Source organism: Protopterus annectens, chromosome 11.part0 (genome assembly GCF_019279795.1).
Source record: "Protopterus annectens isolate FY-2018-M chromosome 11.part0, PAN1.0, whole genome shotgun sequence".
In the NCBI taxonomy this organism is placed as follows: Eukaryota; Metazoa; Chordata; order Ceratodontiformes; family Protopteridae; genus Protopterus; species Protopterus annectens.
The window spans coordinates 1,120,574,527-1,120,593,055 of NC_056745.1; the positions used below are offsets into that span (position 1 = coordinate 1,120,574,527).

At 41.4% G+C, this 18,529-nt stretch overlaps 1 protein-coding gene across 1 annotated transcript in view; it reads left to right on the forward strand.

Moving 5' to 3' along the window:
* The window catches only part of KDM5A (lysine demethylase 5A), a 2,605,143-nt gene that overhangs the window by 1,364,304 nt on the left and 1,222,310 nt on the right, over positions 1–18,529 (forward strand). The gene's annotated exons all lie outside the window — the stretch shown is intronic.

Here is an 18,529-nt window from a genome sequence, read left to right on the forward strand (position 1 = left end):
TCTTAGTTCCTTTGCAATTAATCTGTTTTTTTTTCAGCTTTGGTGGGGATCTTTCTTTGTTGGCCATGTTAGTTCCACTAGGCTAATGACCTCTTTTCAGGGGAAACCCGAGGTGGTATACTTAGGAATATTTGGCCAGGGCATCGGGAAACTTCCCCTAGTCCATTAGCATCCTGGGATGCTGTTTACAGCTACACTTCCTGTCTTCCTTTCCAGGCACGAAGGTGGCCCGGAGAAGTAGTAAGCTGGTGATTGCAAGTGTGGAGGTTCGAAAGGGAGATGTTTCAGAATCAGTTGCTGACAGTCGGTCAGCAGAGGTATGATTTGTATTAGAGAAGGAGTCTGAATTAAGGAGACATTTGATGAAGATAATGGTATGTCGGATGTAGTAGAAAAGGCAATTGAGCCTTTTTAAAAGCAGTCTAAAAAGTTGGAAGGATGTTGGGAGTATTCGGAGTATCTATTTCAGTGCAACCTTTTTGAGTCAGAGGTTGCAACACAAGACTTTATTGTTACAACCTTCCAGTTGGGTGGGTTGTGGGATGATTATTTTAAGGAAATGATTTTGCAGAGCGAACCAGTAAGTGAAGTAGCAGCATCTTGGGGCTTTATTGTGAAAAAATCCAGGAGAAGAAAGTGAAAGAAACTACCAAAGGTAAAAAAAAAAAATCATACACAATGACGCTGAAAGAAGGCAAAAAAAAACAAATAAGAGAGGAAGAGAGGTTGTGAAGAAGTACGTTGTACATCTCAGCAGTAAAAATGAAACAAAACTTGAAAGATATAAGGTATGGGACACAGTTGTAGCAGCCTTAGGAATATCACCTAATGAGGTAAGAGCTTTTATTCATCTTAATAGAGAAACTTTTGTGACATATTTGAAACTGGAGAATTTCTTAGAGAGGGTTTTAAAAAAGAAAGACTGTAGCCCATGGAACTCTTATGTGGTGTAAACTTTTAATAGAGAGACTAGAAAAAGAATTACAGTATTTTTGGATGGAGGTGGATAAGGATGCATTGAAAGACTGTTTAAAAACTGTATGCAAAGAAGTACACTATGAAAATGTATGATGATAGAGGATTATGGACTTGGGAGATTGGATTGTGGGGTTATTCTGAAGTTAGAAAAAGACAGCATTGTACATATTCCAAATATAATGACTGTTGAAGCATAAAGAGATTATGTAAGATATAAGGGACAGACAAAAACTTGTTTTTTTTGTGAAAAGAAAGATCATTTAATAAGCAACTGTGTTATAAGAGAAAAAGTTTTGTTTGTGGAAAAGTGGGACATGAAGCAAAGAAAATGTGAATTAATGTGTAAAAAATGCGGGAGAAATGGAACATGACTCCATTAACTTTGATGAATAATTGCAGGTTGAACAAAAAGAGCAGACAGAATATGTACATGATGTAGCAGAAAATGTTGAATTTGAAAAACAAAAGAATATACAAAAAGAAAAAAGCATGAAGTATAAAGAAAATGATGAAGGTGAGGAATTAGTACTGTAAACAAGTGAATAGGAAGACAGTAACTGGAAAGTAGTAAGCGTTAAAAGAAATTCAGTAGGAAAAAGAGTGAAAGATAGGAAAAGAAAATTTAAAAGTGTGATAATGAAAGAAAATATAATACATCTGCAAGAACTTGAGAGTCTTATCAATAAATGTTAATAGCATAAAACATGTTAAAAGAAGATTAGATGTTGTGGAACGGTGTATGTTACTTGACATGCATGTAATTATCCTAGAAGATGCAAGAATCTTAACAGAAAATGAAAGGAAGCAGATGGAAACCTTACAGGTTTGGAGCATTGTATGGAACATGGGAAGAGATAACATGTTCAGGGATTGCTGTACTATGTAATTAAACAGTTAAGATCTTAGATTATACTTGAGTAGAGTTAGGTAGAATAACTGTATTAGATATAAGACACAAGAAGGATGTATACAGAATTATTGCAATATTTGCATATGTCATTAAAAAAGCAAGAGAGAAAATGTTCAAAAAATCTTAAATTATGTAGGAGTAAATATGGAAATAATATTGGTAGTAGTTTTTAATTGTGATTTGAGGATAAGAAAGAAAGAAGGGAATGATGTTAAAACAGTTTATGAAATAATGAAAAATGGAAAGTTATATTTATAGGATGGGTCTACCTATTATTATCTAAAGCCCACTTCACCGAACTTCCAAAAACTGGAACAACTTCACTGAATACTTATTTGCACAAATTCTTGGATCACCAGAATTTTACACTGGAAAGTAAACACTTGGCCACCATGACTAAATAACCAACCAAATTAAATCAAACCAACCCAGTTGACCCAACCCCCCCCCTTAACTAAATATACATACTCCAACATCGCACTACAATAGGGAAAGGGATAAAGTTCACCATGGTGGCCAAGTAGTTACTTTCCTGCATTAAAATTCTGACATCCTTCACTGCAGCTTCCAAGTGTTCATATTCTCAGCCTCCAGCCCCCAAGCACCCTGACAAATTTTACAAGGTGTCCGAGGATGCCAAGTTCCTTTTAAGGCATCCTCGGCTGATCCAGCTAATATTTCAGTGGCAACAGATAAAGCTTCCAAACTTTTGCCCTCCACCTCCCTGCTCCCCTCTGATAAGGAAAACAAGGTTATGGAGAGGCTGAGGAAAAAGTGTATATGTTTGCATCCTTGGCCTTCAGAGCAATAAGTTATCAGACTCACGAGCCATAAATTATCAGACTCACGTGGCCATTTATTCCGTGGCTCTTTAGGCAGATCCAGTGAAACTCCTGCCAGAGCTTCCAGATTCTCCCAACAAAGCTAAGCTTTCCAGTGTTCTTAATTCCTGCTCCCAGCTTACTAGGCACTCCATCAAGTGCAGTTATGAAGCAGTGAAGGCTTCAGCTAGTGTTTCAGATATGGGGCCTGTCCGGAGAAGGTATTCATGGATTAGATTACAGTCCTTACCAGATGATATCAAAGCTAAGCTGACAGATTCCCCTCTGGACAACAAGGCCTTATTTGGCACTGCAGCTGCAGAGCTTTTTAAAACTCTTCAGGAAAAGGGGGAAGAAACTTCCGGATTTAAAACACATATTTGTCTCTCCTATCCCCTGCTTCCAAAGAAACTATCCAGCCAGAATCACCTTTGTTAGGAAGGCAACTAAATCTCTCCCACCAAAAAGTAACAGGGATGTTAGGAGATAGACTCCTTCTAAGTCTGCTTCCTCCACACCCTCTCGGAAACAGCCTTTTGAGGCCAAACCTGGTAGCCTGTGAATACCAAGTCCCAGATCCATCTTACCCCCCTTTTCTCTTCGCCTATCTCTTTCTTTCCCTCCCAGCCTGGAAACAGATAACCCAGGACATTGGGTCCCTTCTATCATCGACCCAGGTTACTTCATGGTATGGGAAACCCAACCTACCTTCAAGAGAATCCCACAACCCCCACGGGACCAAATGGAATTCATCCCACTAGTCCTCTCCTCTGTTCTTTCTCAGGGCACTACCCAGGAGGTGCCACTCAGTCAAAAGGGGAAAGGATTTTACTTCAGAATGTATCTGGTGCCAAGAAAGGATGGCCCGTCCTAGACCTGTCTCATCTAAATACCTTTAAGAAAGTTCCCACCTTTTGCATGTTGACCTGTCCTACTCTGCTCCCTCTGATTCTTGCCCAAGCCTTCATGGTGTCACTTGACATAAAGGATGCCTACCTTCACATTTCTGTTCACCAACGGTTGAGGATATTCCTTCTCTTTTCTTTGGCTTCCTCTCATTTTCAGTTTTGTGCCTTGCCCTTTGGTCTATCTACAGCACTGAGGGTAGTCACAAAAGGTTTAGCCCCTGTTATAGCCCACTGCAGACTGCAGGGCATACAGATATTTCCATATTTGGATGACCTGCTCTTCCAAGCTCCATCACCAGAAATACTCTTGGACAATCTTTCCTACACTATGTCCCTTCTGTGAGGGCTAGGGTTTACCATCAACCACCAAAAGTCTTCCCTGACTCCCTCCTGGGATCATGACTTCCTGGGGTGCAGGATTCTGACAAGTGCAATGGTAGCAAGCTTACCCCCAGAAAAGATCCTGTCCCTCACCTCATATTTCCAGGATCTAATATCACTTCAGTCTCTGATGCCAGGGAGTTCCTGCACCTATTGGGGTTCATGGCCTCAACTATTCCAATGCTTCCCTTTGCCAGGCTGCACATGAAGAACTTTCAGTGGTTCCTGAGAACATCTTGGAAGCAACACTGTCATCTGCTGGAATTTTTTGTTCCCCTCCTACCGTTTGGCCAGAGGTCAAGATTTCACTACAGTCCTCTGGTACATCAACAAGCAGGGAGGAACAAAGGCCTATATCCCCTACATACTGGCTATGTACACCTGGGAGATAGCCCAGCAGAGTCAGGTATCACTCTAGGCTGTTTACATTCCCTCAACTCTGAATTTGATGGCAGATTGTCTAAGCAGGTCCATGACTCAATCCCACAGTTGGATGTTGAACAGGGATGTGTTTCTGGATGTTAATCTGTCTGAGGGATACCCCTTAGATGGACTTTTTTCTTCCCCCTTGAACAGACAGCTTCGCAAATATTGTGCCAGGATTCACATCCTGAGGCATGGAAGGTGGACGCGCTGTCCTTTCCATGGAAGGAGATGTTTCTGTACACATTCCACTCCTTTCCACTCATTCAGAAGGTTCTGCTGAAAATTCAGTGGGAACGACCAAAAATATTGCTGGTGACCCCCTTTTGGCTAAGACAGCATTGGTTGCCCCTCCTTCTACATTTAGCCAAGGGCAATCACCACAAGTTACCCCTAAGGATGGACTTACTCACACAGGACAAGGGAACTCTAGTATATCCACAAATGTCAACCCTAAACTTGAATGTGGGCAACAGGGCTTTAATTCCCTTTCAACACCTTTACACCGATGATGTGCTAAAAGTTCTGCCGGAGGCCAGAAATCCTATTACTAGGAAACCCTATGTTTCCAAATATAAAAGGTTTTCCTTATGGTGTTTTAAAAAAAAAAATCATTTGCAACTACTGTCTGTAGAGGTTCCAGTGGTTTTGTCTTACCTGTGTGAATTAATGAAGAGTGGCCTGTCATATTCCTCGGTCAAGGCACATTTGTCTGCCATTTCAGCATGCTTACATATGTCTCCTCCATTGGCTTCTAGGTTGAAAGTCATACTGTTCGTAAAAGGTGTCCTTCACATTAGACCACCAAGGAAACCAGTGTCTTCTCCTTGGGATCTCAATTTTGTCTTGGAAAAACTTACCCTAGCCCCCTTTGAAGCAGCAATGTCTTCCTCCCTGCAATACTGCACATGGAAAAAGGTTCTCCTAATGGCTGTTACCTCCGCCAGAAGGGTTTCTGAGCTGCAAGCTCTCATGGCCTCTTCTCCCTTCACTGTCTTTCACAGAGACAGGGATTCCCTGAGGACTAACCCATCTTTTACACCCATGGTGGTAAATGATTTATCCCTGAATCAGGCTATCAATCTCCCTACCTTCTTCCATTCTCAGACCTGGTGAAAGAGTTCATTTAGTGACTTAGGCAGTGGAGAAGCCATCCTGAGAGATAAGAGGTAGTTAGACTCACTGCCGTGCAGACAGTTGTCATAGTAAGTGCATCTTGTATGCAGTAATAGTTGAGATATGTGCATTTGGTCCCTGCCAGGCCATGTATATGGTAAACTTTATGGGGTGTGTCTTTGAGAACACACATGTCAGGGGAAGGCACTGCATGCCTTTGCATCTGTGAACATGTGTGTATAGCCACTTGAGAATGGTTAGAGCCCTGTATAACAGAACCTAATGGGTCCTTGGATGATGGTGTCCTGTAACAAGCAAAAGATGGTCTGGTTCATTGTAGGAGGACAAAATGGTTGGCAGGCAGAGAGAGAGAGAAATTCTAGCAGCATTGAGTCTTTTATTTTTACATGTACTTGCAAGTACCCCCCCCCCCCTCACACACACACACACACACACACACACAAACACTTACTAGGAAGATTTTTTGGAATGTTACCTCTGAATCTGCTAATCTAATATTTCAGAGTCATACCACTCAACTGTACAGATTTTCACAGAATGTCCAGATTTTTGCTTCATATTTTTGGTCCATTTCTCAAAGAAAATGTGGTTTTCTGGCAAATCACTGAAAAAGTATTGAGGGTTGAAGTCGGAAAATAATGACAGGCATTTAAGTTTCAGAAATGATACCTTTTAGAAAATTCATGCTAAAGTAAAACCTGTTATTCTATCAGTTTTCTAAGTTTGTAAGAGCAATATTTAAAGTGTGTCCCTATTTTTGGGCCTTCATCCCCCCATTATTGACGACTTTGTCCAGATTTCTTGCTCTAAGAAGTTGAGGGGTATGTTCAGAGTCCTCCTTCATGGGTTTACGATTGGACTTGGGACTGTGGTAATTGTATAAATAGTTGGGAGTCGGGCTTAGCATATCCCTACCACTTGGACGTGTATTAAGTCCTTGGATAAATTAAAGTTAGTGTACAGTGGATATAAAAAGTGTAAACACCCCTATTAAAATGCCAGGTTTTTGTGATATAAAAAAATGAGACCACAATAAATAATTTCAAAACTTTTCCCACCTTTAATGTTACCTATAACATGTGCAATTCAATTGAAAAACAAATCTGTTAGGGGGACAAATTTAAAAAAAATAAAAAACATACAATAAGCTGGTTGCATAAGTGTGCACACCCTTAAACTAATACTTTGTAGAAGCACCTTTTGATTTAATTACACCATTCACTCTTCTTGGGTACACACCTGCCATCAATTAAAGAGACTCTGATTAACCCCAAATAAAGGTCAGCTGTCCTAGTAGGATTTTCCTGACATTTACTCAGTTGCATGCTACAGCAAAAGCCATGGTGGGCAGAGAGCTTACAAAGCATCAATGGGATCTCATTGTTGAAAGGTATCAATCAGGAGAAGGGTACAAAAAAATTTCCACAGCATTGGTTATACCATGGAACACAGGGAAGACAGTCATCAAAAAGTGGAGAAAATATGAGACAACAGTGATGTTGCAAAGAACTGGACATCCCTCCAATATTGATGAAAAGATAAGATGAAAACTGGCCAGGGAGGCTGCCAGGAGACCTACAGCAACACTGAAGGAGATGCAAGAATTTTTGGCAAGTACTGGTTGTGTGCTACATGTGACAACAGTCTCCCGTATTCTTCATATGTCTGGACTATGGGGTAGGGTTGCAAGATGGACAGAAAAACATCCAGGCCCGGCTGAAATCTGCAAAACAATACATCAAGTCTCCCAAAAGCATATGGGAAAATGTGTTATGGTCTGATGACACCAAGGTTGAACTTTTTGGCCACAATTCTAAAAAGTATATCTGGTGCAAAAACAACACTTCGCATCACCAAAAGAACACCATCCCCACGGTGAAGAATGGTGGTGGCAGTATCATGCTTTGGGGATTGTTTTCTTCAACTGTAACTGGGGCTTTAGTCAAGGTGGAGGTAATTATGAACAGTTCTAAATACCAGTCACTTTTGGCCCAAAACCTTCAGGCGTCTGCTAGAAAGCTGAAGATGAAGAGGAATTTCACCTTTCAACACAACAATGACTCCAAGCATACATCCAAATCAAGAAAAGAATGTGGCTAGACCAGAAGAAAATTAAAGTTTTGGAATGGCCCAGCCAGAGCCCAGACCTAAATCCAATGGAAAATCTGTGGAGTGACCTGAAGAGGGCTGTGCACAAGAGATGCCATCACAATCTGATAGATTTGGAGTGTTTTTGCAAGGAAGAGTGGGCGAATATTGTCAAGTCAGGATGTGCCGTGCTGATAGACTCCTACCCAAGAAGACTGGATGCTGTAATTAAATCAAAAGGTGCTTCAACAAAGTATTAGTTTAAGTGTGTGCACATTTATGCAACCAGCTTATTGTACATTTTTTTATTTTTTTGTATTTTTCCCCTAACAAATTTGTTTGTTTTTCAATTGAATTGTACAGGTTATAGGTCACATTAAAGGTGGGAAAAGTTTTGAAATTATTTATTATGGTCTCATTTTTTATATCACAAAAACCTAGCATTTTAACAGGGGTGTGTACACTTTTTATATCCACTGTATAGGCGTGTAGGTGTGTGCATGCATATGCATAGGTGCACTGTCTTTTAATTTATAGTTCAAGTTTCACCCATCTGTCTTTCAGCTTAAGAAAAATTGTACTGTACAAGCATTTATTTTTATCTTTCCATGGGTGTTCACTTTTTTGTTTCAAGAGTTTTATTCTTCTGCTTATTCACAGTGGCTAAACCTTCCAAGAGGTGTGATTGCCGCAGAGAGGGAGCATCTGAAGGTTTCGTTTTCAGTGTTTTACTTTTTAGAATGAGGTCATAATGTTGACAGCTGTGAACATAAATTCAGAGAAAGATGTTGCTGTCATATTTTCTTACCTTCAAAAAAATTGTGTCTTTAGAGAAGTCCATAAAGAATTTATCAAGTTCAACTTTAATCAGAAAGTTGAGATGTTTATTCAGAAGATGCCAGAATAAATAAATAAATAAATAAAGAAGCCATTTTACCCACAGTTCTAGGATGACTACTTCCAGCTTGTCTTTATTCTTGGGCTAGTAAATGTTTTATTTTATTGGTTCCAAGCAACAAGGAAGCAGTCTTTGTTCTTGTACCTTGAGAGCCTCAGCCAACATAGATTCCAAAACTTGCATTTAAACAGGTGTCTGTAGCAGTACTAACCAAGATGTAGAGGATAGTCTTCCCTGAGATGGTTTTAGAAGATCAAGAGCCTGAGACACAGGTTTCTGTGTTGAAACATTAGCAGCCTGAACTTCAGATTTCTGTGTGGAAAGAACTTGGTGAGTTTTATTTCATGGTTCTCTGTTACAGTAGTCTTCAAACTTAGGGTTTCTGCCAGAGCTTAACAAGTCTACACCTCTAAGCTAGACAGATACCCCCCACGCACACACACACACACACACACACCTAAATGTCAGCATGTCTTTGGTTTGAGGGCTGTCCACCCACGTTGTCTTAAGTTCTTTCTTGTTGCAATTTGTTTGAAAATCAATGAGTGGCAGTCAAAGCACTGTCAGTCCATCAGTTCGGACTGGCTTCCAGAATATTCAGATTAATACCGTGTTAGGAAAAATCTTATTGTAGCTTTTGAGCATGCTTGTATATATATATATCATACTTTGGGTGCCAAAGGCACTAGATGTTAGTTGTTAACGAGCAGAATAATTGTATTGCTTGTGGAAAGTGAATTCCACACACAGGCTTTAGCGATCAGAATGTGTGTTATCTTTCGAGATAGGGCACAACATCAACTTTTGTCCCAATGTGCCCTGTTCAACAAGAAGACTATATAAAGTGTAGAGATAAGGTTTTTCTAAGTCTATCTCAACAAGAAAAGAAGCTGGTTTCTTGTCCAGGGCCACCCTTGCATTGGGCAGGTCTTCCATAGGCATCCTAATTAAAATAAATTAATAATAATAATAATAATAATAATAATAATAATAATAATAATAATAATAATTCAACCGAGAAGCACTTCAAAGAGGAGGAATGGCTGGTGGCAGAAGATGTTCATTTAGAGTTCAAATCCCTCCAAAGCCTCGCGGGCAGGTTTTTAGGTGTCAGAGGCACTAGATGTTAGGGTTACCAAGTGATATAACTGTATTGTTTGTGGAAAGCAAATTCCAAAGATTTTAGCTTTCAGTATGTGTGTTAATTCTGGGGATAGGGCACAACGTCACATTTTGTCCTAATGTGCCCTGTTCAATAAGAAGACTATAAAGTGTAGGGGTAAGTATTTCCAAGACTGTCTCAAGAAGGAAAAAGCTGATTTACTTGTCCAAGGACACCAGAGCAGTGGGCAGATCTTCCATGAGCATCCAAAAAAATAAATAAATTAAATAATTCAGCTGAAAAGCACCTCCATGAGATGGAGTACCAGGAGGCAGAGTTCAAATCCCTCCCCAACTTAATGGACAGTTGTTTGGGTGCCAGAGGCACTAGATGTTAGTTGTTACCAAGCAAAATGATTGTATTGTTTGTGGGAAGTAAATTCTGCACATGACCTTAGAAGTCAGCATGTGTTTTACCTCTGGGATAAGGCAGAACATCACTTTTTGTCCCAATGTGCCATGTTCAACATGAAGACTATAAAGTCGAGATGTAAGTATCTCCAAGACTATCTCAACAAGGAAGAGCTGGTTTCCTTGCCCAGGGCCATCATGGCAGTGGGCAGGTGTTCCATAATAATTCAACTGAGAAACGCCTCCTTGAGAAGGAGCACAAGATGCAGAAGGCATTCATCTAGAGTTCGAATCCCTCCCTACCCTCATGGACATTGTGTCTGGTGAGGTGCCTTTGCACTCCCTGACTATGGCATTTGTTTTCACAGAGACTTCTGGCATTGCTTGTCTGGAGGCCTCTGTGCCCACACACACACACACACACATACATACACACACACACGTCTTCTTAAGCTAAAACCATTTCATCGTCACAGTCCAGATGCTTCTCTACTTGCTTGTAGTTCCAATAGTTATGTAATGATTACCAATGGTGAGGATAGTATTCCCTTCGTCTTTGTCTGCAAGGACCTCCATGGATCCACATTAGCAGTCCAGGCTACATGTCCCCATCATGAGTCCTCCAAGGCAGTCACTCTGCTAGAGACAGGACAGCATCATCCAAATCATCGATGTCTGCCATCCTGCCACAACTTGAGCTAGACAGATTTTCAGCTTTCCTCTATTGCAGGGCCCCCTCCCAGGATCTTTTAAATCTGGTCCAGGATTTTGTGTTATTCTTTAAAAACCTACACTCTTTGGTGTCATAGGGTCCCTCTTTAGAGGAACATGGAACCCTTCCCCTTCTATGGACTTCAATTCCTCCAACTCTGATGCATATGAACTGATAAATGTTTCCCAGATGTCTTTCCATTTCACTGTTACAGTATTCATTATACTAGGGGTCCACTGCCATGGGCAGCCTGAAGTCCGGCCAGTATACCTAAGCCTTTAGGTTGCTTTCAGGTATGCCGTACATCACAGATATTCCCCTCATGTAGCATAGGGCATAAAGGTGACAGCCAGACATGCCATTCTCAGAATTTAATTGCAGCCAGTCCAAACGCTATCTTTTGATCATCGATATGAATGCCTGTTCCATTGCTGGTTCACTAAGCCATTTCAGATAAGTGCCCCATTGGTGTTTTGATAGTCTTATCTTTCTTTTGCTATATTGCTTGTGGGGTGTTATGTCATCCAGGAAGAGTAAACGCCAGTGTGGGAGACGGATTCCCCATAAAGATTGTCATGAGCAGTGTCTGTTTTGCCTTGGCACTTCACACAACCGTACCTCCTGTTCTGTCTGTCAGGCCTTTGTTCCCAAAACCCTTTGTAGTAGGCTTTCTTCTTTGACACTTTATCTTGAGAATTAGTGTCTTAAGCTTCTTGCTAAAGACATGATGGAAGGAGCTTTCAGGTCTGAGGGACAGCCATCTAGGAAGAAGGCGGACAAGAATCCTAGGCCAGAATCTTCTGCTGTTCAGCCTCTGCCGCAAGTGGTAATTCAGAGATTCACTTGGCATCATCGTTGGATTCTTCTGCTGTGACTGGGTTGGAGGCCGGTAGAGATCTGGCCATGAGCATGTCCGAGGAGATTTTGCAGATGTCTGCTTTGGACATTTAGGGGAAACTGTGGCTGATTATTATTGCGGTGTCTAGGGGTGTTCCTCATATTTTAGTCAGAGAAGAAGTCCCTACTACAATTATTGAATGCCATCTGAGGTTGGAGCCTTCCAAATTTTTTAAGGTGGACATCCCCTTAAAGAAAAAGCAGAAGAGTAAACATATTACCTCAGCTCTTGGGGATCCTTAGAGTGAATGGCAGTCCTTCACTCAGGGGTTGTTTAGTGCTTTGATGGCTTTAAAACCTCTCTAGGGAGCTTCTGTTCTAGCCCCCCATTTCATCCTCTACCCTCCAAGAGACCCAGAGAACAGGATTCCTCTGAGGAGGAGGAGGAGGCAGATTCAGATGAGGAATCCCTTGCTTACTCCTCCCATATTCCCGCTTCTTAGGACTGTGGATCAGAGGAAGAGGAATATACTAGTCCTGATACTCCCTTTCAAGAGATTTTGTTTTGGGACAATATCTCTAGGATGATGGAGTTCTTTAAATGGGATTGTGCTCACATTTCTGAGATGCAAAAAAGGTATTATGAGCTACTGCAGATGGATTCTCCCTGACCTTTTGTGGTCCTTCCTGTTCTGCCTGCTTTGTTGGATGCCTTTTCTGATGCTTATCCTGCCCCCAAAAAACCTGATAGTTTCTATAAGTTCTTGTACAAGTGTCCTTCTTTCTCCCCTCAGTGATGTCAGTAGCTTCTGACAAACCTTCTCAGTTGCTTCCTTCTCCTAATTATTGCTGTCTGATAAAGATGGCAGAGCTATGGAAAGGCCAGACAAGAATGTCTATACCTTTGCTACCTTGGCTTTTAGGGCTGTTAATTATCTGACCCATGTGTCCAGGTACTTGTTGGCTGTGCTTTCCCAGGCCTGTCGTGATTTGTGATCTTCCAGACTCTGAAGGTAAAACTTCTGCCGTTTCCGTTTTAGGGACTTCCTCCCAGGTGGCTCGATATTCCATCAAGTGTAATCATGATGCAGCAGATACTTCTTCTAGGGCTGCTGCTTTTGGGTCAGTGATGAGAAGGTATTCTTGACTTCTTCTTCAACCTTTGCCTGATGATATTAAGGCTAAGTTTATGGATGCCTCTCTAGGTAATAAACATTGGCGAAGCTGCTGCTGATTTAAGTCCCTTCAGGATAAACACAAGGCTTTACATGAACTGAAACATGTTTTTGTTTCTCCTGTGCCTAAATTTCAGAGAAACTACCCCAATAAGCCAGCTTTTGTTCACAGGCAATCTCACTCTCCTTCTAAGGGTAAAAAGAGTGGCAAGTGAGCTCCTCCTGCGAAGGCTACTTAGGCTTCTGTGCCTCAAAAGTTTTCTTTTCCTGATAAACAAGGTGCTGTCTATCATATTCTTCCCAGCCACTTTCTCTTCGCCTTTGTCTCTCTTTGTCTTCCTTTTTGGCTAAAGATTACTTAGGATTCCTGGGCTCTTTCTGTTATCTGCCAGGGATATTTCATGGTCTGGAAATTTCTTCCCCCTTTTATGGAAATTCCTTAGCCCCCTCAGGAACAACTGTCCTTCTTTCCAAGGGTGCTTCGAGATCTTTTTACAAAGGGTATTATTCAAGAGGTACCTGTGTCCCAAAGTGGGAGGGGGGTTACTCCAGGATGTTTCTAGTGCTCAGGAAAGAGGGTACCTGGAGACCAATTCTTGACCTCTCTCATCTAAACACTTTTCTGAAGGTGCCCTCTTTTTGAATGTTGTCCTTTCAGACTTTGTTCTCTCTTTTACTTCCTCAGGCTTATCTGGTTTCTCTGGATCTCAAGGATGCTTATCTCCATATTCCTATTCATCCCCTTTTCATGAAGCTTTTATGTTTCTCTGTTGCTTCCTGCCATTTTCAGTTTTCTACTTTGCCCTTTGGCCTTTCTACTGTCCCAAGGGTATTCACCAAATGCCTCACTCTGTGATTGCTTTTTGCAGTGTTCAGGGGATCCAAGTCTTTCCTTACATGGATGACCTCCTGTTTCAGGCACTCGCTCCAGAGATCTTGTTGCAAAATCTTCATTTTGCCATTTCCCTTTTACAAAGCCTGGGGTCACAATAAGCTTAAAAAAGTATTTTCTGACTCCTGCTCAGGACCATGTTTTTTATGGAGTGCAGGATCCAAACTATGTGTATCCTGGCATCCCTACCTCCTCCCAAGGTCTTATTAACATTAATTTGCTTTTTTCAAGCTCTTCTTCATCTGGCCCCTGTAACAGCTAGGGAATTTCTGAGAGCTCTAGGGTTTATGGCCTCCACCATTTTATGCTCCCTCTGACCAAACACCACATGAGAAAGTTTTAGTGGTTTCTGAAGTCAGTTTGGCTTCAACATGCACATCCCCTCGAGTTTGTAGTTCCTCTTCAGACTTGTCTCAAGAAGGAACTCCAGTGGTGGATTCAGCAGTTGTCTCCAAATCCAGGGCTTCCTTTTCATCCTCCTCTTCCCTCTCAGAAGCTGTTCACAGATGCTTCAGACATGGAATGGTGAGCAGCATTTGGCTCCCTAAAAGCGCAGGGTGTTTGGTCACTTCTTCAACAGAAGGAGCACATCTGTGTCAAAGAGATGAGAGCTCTTCTGCTAGCTCTTCAGGCTTTTCACCCTCTCTTCTTCCTGGGACCTCTCAAGGTGTTTACAGACAATACAACAGTGATGTGATATGTAAACAAACGGAGGGGGGGAGGACAAGATCTTATCTTCTTTGCCAGTTGACACTTCTGGTGTGGCAAGTTGCTATCCAGTATCAAGTGACTCCATGCAGTTTACATTCCCTTACGTCAAAATACTGTGGCAGACATTTTGATCAGGTCCTGACCTTCACTCAGTCCCACAGATGGATGCTTCACAGGGATGTGTTTCTGGACATTGTCCACCAGTGTGTTACTCCTCAAATAGGCCTTTTTGCCTCCCCCTTGAACAGACAACTTCCTCTTTTTTTGTGCCAGAGACCCAGGTCCTCTGGTTTGGCAGGTGGATGCCCTGTCTTTTTCTCTGAGGGGATGTTTCTTTACAGTTTCCCTCGCCTTCCTCTCATTCTAGACTTCCTGTTCAAAATTCAACAGGATGCTCCCAGAATCTTGTTGGTGACTTCCTTTTGGCTGAGACAACATTCTCTCTTCTGCATTTAGCCAAGGGCAGTCATCACATGTTACCTCACAGGGTGGACCTACTCACATAAGACAGGGGATCTCTCATCCATATCCACCTGTCCACTCTTCAACTGACACTGTGGGTAAGAGGATGTTGATTCCACATAGATACCTTTTTTCTGAGGACGTGCTTAGGGTCATGCAGCAGGCCAAGAAACCCAATATTAGGAAATCCTACTTATCCAAATGGAAAAAGTTTTCTGTTTGGTGTCTGTCTCATAACCTGGATCCACTTTCTGTGGATGTTCCTTTGGTTTTCTCTTATCTGTGTAAATTGCTTAATGGTGGACTGGCTTATTCTGTTAAGGCCCATTTAGCAGCTATCTCTGCTTGTCTGCCTTTATCTCCTCCTTTAGCTTCTAGATTTGAAGTTAAACAATTCCTAATAGTCCTTCATATTAAGCCTGCCAAGAAGCAACCTGTTCCTCCTCCTTGGGATCTTAATGTTTTTGGGAGGAATCTGACTCTGGCTCCTTTTGAGCCTGCAGATTTGGCTTCCTTGCAACATTGCTCTTGGAAGGTTGTATTCTTGTTATAGCCCTTACTTCTGCCAAATAGATGTCTGAGCTTCAAGCCCTTATGTCTTGTCATCCTTTTTTGGTGTTTCATAAGGACAGGGTGACCTTGTGTACTAATCCTTCTTTTATGCCCAAGGTGGTGATGAGTTTCCCTTAATCTGCCTATTCATTTGCCCACTTTCTCCCTTCTCTGCATTCTGTCAATGGGAAGGTGCTGCACACTTTGGATGTGCATAGACAACTCAGATTTTATTTGGATAAGACTAAGAGTATTAGGAAATCTGATCAGCTGTTTGTTTCCTTTCATCCTAGGTCCTTAGTATTAGCTGCATCCAAGCAGACTACTACTTCTTGGATTTCTACATCTGTTTAGTTTTGTTATTGCTTTCATGGTAAGAGCCTTCCTTATTCTGTTAAGGCTCATTTTATTAGAACTGTGGCTTCTTCTGGTACTTTTTTCAAAGCTTTGGATACTAACTCTGTTCTTGAGGCAGTTTACCTGGACTTCTTTGCATACATTTACCAAGCAGTACAAGTTGGATGGAATTTCCAGAGTTAGAGCTGGTTTTGCTAGGGCCATCCTTCATAGCTTCCTAGTGGGCTGTGCTGGTCCTTCCTTCTGCCTCTCTCCTTTCTGAGCTTTGGCACTGTCCCTACTATAATGAATACTGCAACAGTAAAATGGAAAGACAAGACCTCAAGAGAAAGCAACTGTGACTCACCCTTGCACTTCCTTTCACATAACCCCAAATTCCACCCTTTTGAATCCTCGTCATCGTTTTAGTAACACTTAGCTGTCTAGAAAAGTGGGAAAATTACACAGGACAAATAGATCCTGAGTGTCTTGGATCAGGGATATAAGCTTTGGATCTTTAAAAAGCCAGAGTTATTTGGTATCTTGCCACTTCTCAAGGAATAAAGACATCTAGTTCAAACTGTAGTACAAGAACTTCTGTTTCAAACTCTGGTACAAGAACTTTTGTTGAATGATACCATAGAGTACTAAAGGAACAACAAAGCAAAGATTTTTTCTCAGACTGTGTGCAGTCCCAAGAAAAGAGAAACTGTGGAGGGCCATCTTAGACCTTTCAGGATTAAATACTTTTCTAAAAGTACCACCACACAATGCTAGAGCACCAAGTCAAAAACCAGTAAAAACTACAAGAGTGTAATAGTGACAGATTTAATAAAAAAGACTTTTAGCTCATTTGTCCATGCTGAATAAGAACTTCATGAGAGCCTTGACTCCAGAGTTTTGACTGTTACCTCAGAAACAGATGTTGCCATCATGGCCAGTCCGTGCAGCATCATTTTCCCCTTCCTGAGTTGTGTAAAGAAAGAGCTGTTATGCAGGACACAACAGGTGAATCTCCATCAAGGAGTAATTTTTAGGTGCATATACCAGATTGGTCACACTCAGTATGTGGAGTTCAGTCAGAGGATCTAGGAAAAGAAACACTGAAGAAGACATGTCGGCATAAAGAAAAAGATGGCAATAATAGTAGCCATCAGGGCACTGAAGTTCATTTGGAAGCCAGCGATGCTCCCACTTCCTCATGGAGAAAACCACTGTGTTGTGATGTCATACTGTGTGTGGAGACTGGCTATTTAGGCATGGAATCAGCCCCAGGATTCAGCAGTGACTTTCAGAGCATCCTACATCTCTTCTCAGGAAAGCTGTCTGACAGATTAGCTGAGCAGCACAGAATTGAACTGTGAATGGTTGCTAGACAGGGATATCTTTTGTGAGCTGGCCTGCAAGTGGAGTTTACAAAAATATATATATATATTTTTGCTTCTTGAGGAAACAAGCTCAGAAACTTTTGCACCAGGGCACCAACCTAAGAAGCTTCTGCAAAAGATGCCTTTTCCCTAAAAACTGGCAGCCCTGTTTCTGTACATATTTCCTCCTGTTTCTCTTCTCTTCTCTTCTCTTCATGGAAATTCAGACGGTAATAAAGATCAAGCCAGAAGTGATATTAGAGCTCCAATTTGGCCAAGGTAACATTGGTTATCCCTTCTATTCGGCATAATGACAGAATCTGTTCTGATGCCTCAGCATGTAACCATGTTAGTCCAAAGCAAGAGGCTATTTATACAGCCCAAACTGTAAACTCTATGGTTGGTAGCTTTGATCATCTAGTTTTCATACCCTTTAGGCACATGTTCTCTGAGGACATGCTCATTGTCTTGAGGGAGGCTAGGAAACTAAATGCAAGGAAATCATGCTTACCTAAATGGAATAGATTCTCCCACTGCTGCCAAAGGAGAGGTCAAGACCCAGCACATATGTCAGTATCCACAATCCTCAATTACCTGTTAGACCTTTACAAATCAGCATTGTCTTATACCTCTGTGAAAGTACTTTTTTCAGTGCCTTGGCAGTCTCCCTTCCAGAAGTATAGTTAGAGTAAGGTGAAGTGGACAGTTGTCCCAGAGTCAGGGTGTTTGGGGGCATGGTCAGGAGTTGATGGTTTGTAGTGTATTACAGCTGTTCTTTTCTGAAAATGACAGTAATGAAATGGGTAGCTCAAGACCGAAATGTGTGTGGTCTATGTTATAGCAAGCTGCCAGCTATAAATACAGCAAGTAGTCTGCCGCAGTTTTGAAAGTAAAATTATTTTTTTCTGTCCTAAAGGTAGAGTTGAGGGGCTAAGAAATAGACATGACTTTGCTCATGAGGCAAAGAGACAGCCAAATCAGGAAATGTACTTTCCTTTTTTAATTGCTCCATTTAAGAGTTGAGAGGCACCAGATCAGGGAGTGGCACTGCAGGCTAGGGGAGACAATTACATTGCTGCCCCCTTCTTTTCCTTGCTGATAGTAAGCACTTGTGTTGCTGAAAGAAGGTGTTTAAACAGTACAGGTTGCTTGGCTTTGTTATGCAAGGATCTATCTGTGTATCACAAAGGTCTGCAAGCACTTATCCTAAGTGGATATAGACCATGATTATGAATCCTGTCTGCTGTGTTTTTAACCTCATCCCTTTAAATGTCTTGATAAAAAATTACATTTTTTTTCATTTAAATTCAATTTACAGCTATTACTCAGTTTTTGAAATTAAGAGCTTAATATTATGATATTTTACAGGACATTGTTCCAGAATCTGTGAAAAAATATGAACATATATCCAATTGTTTAGGAGGTAATG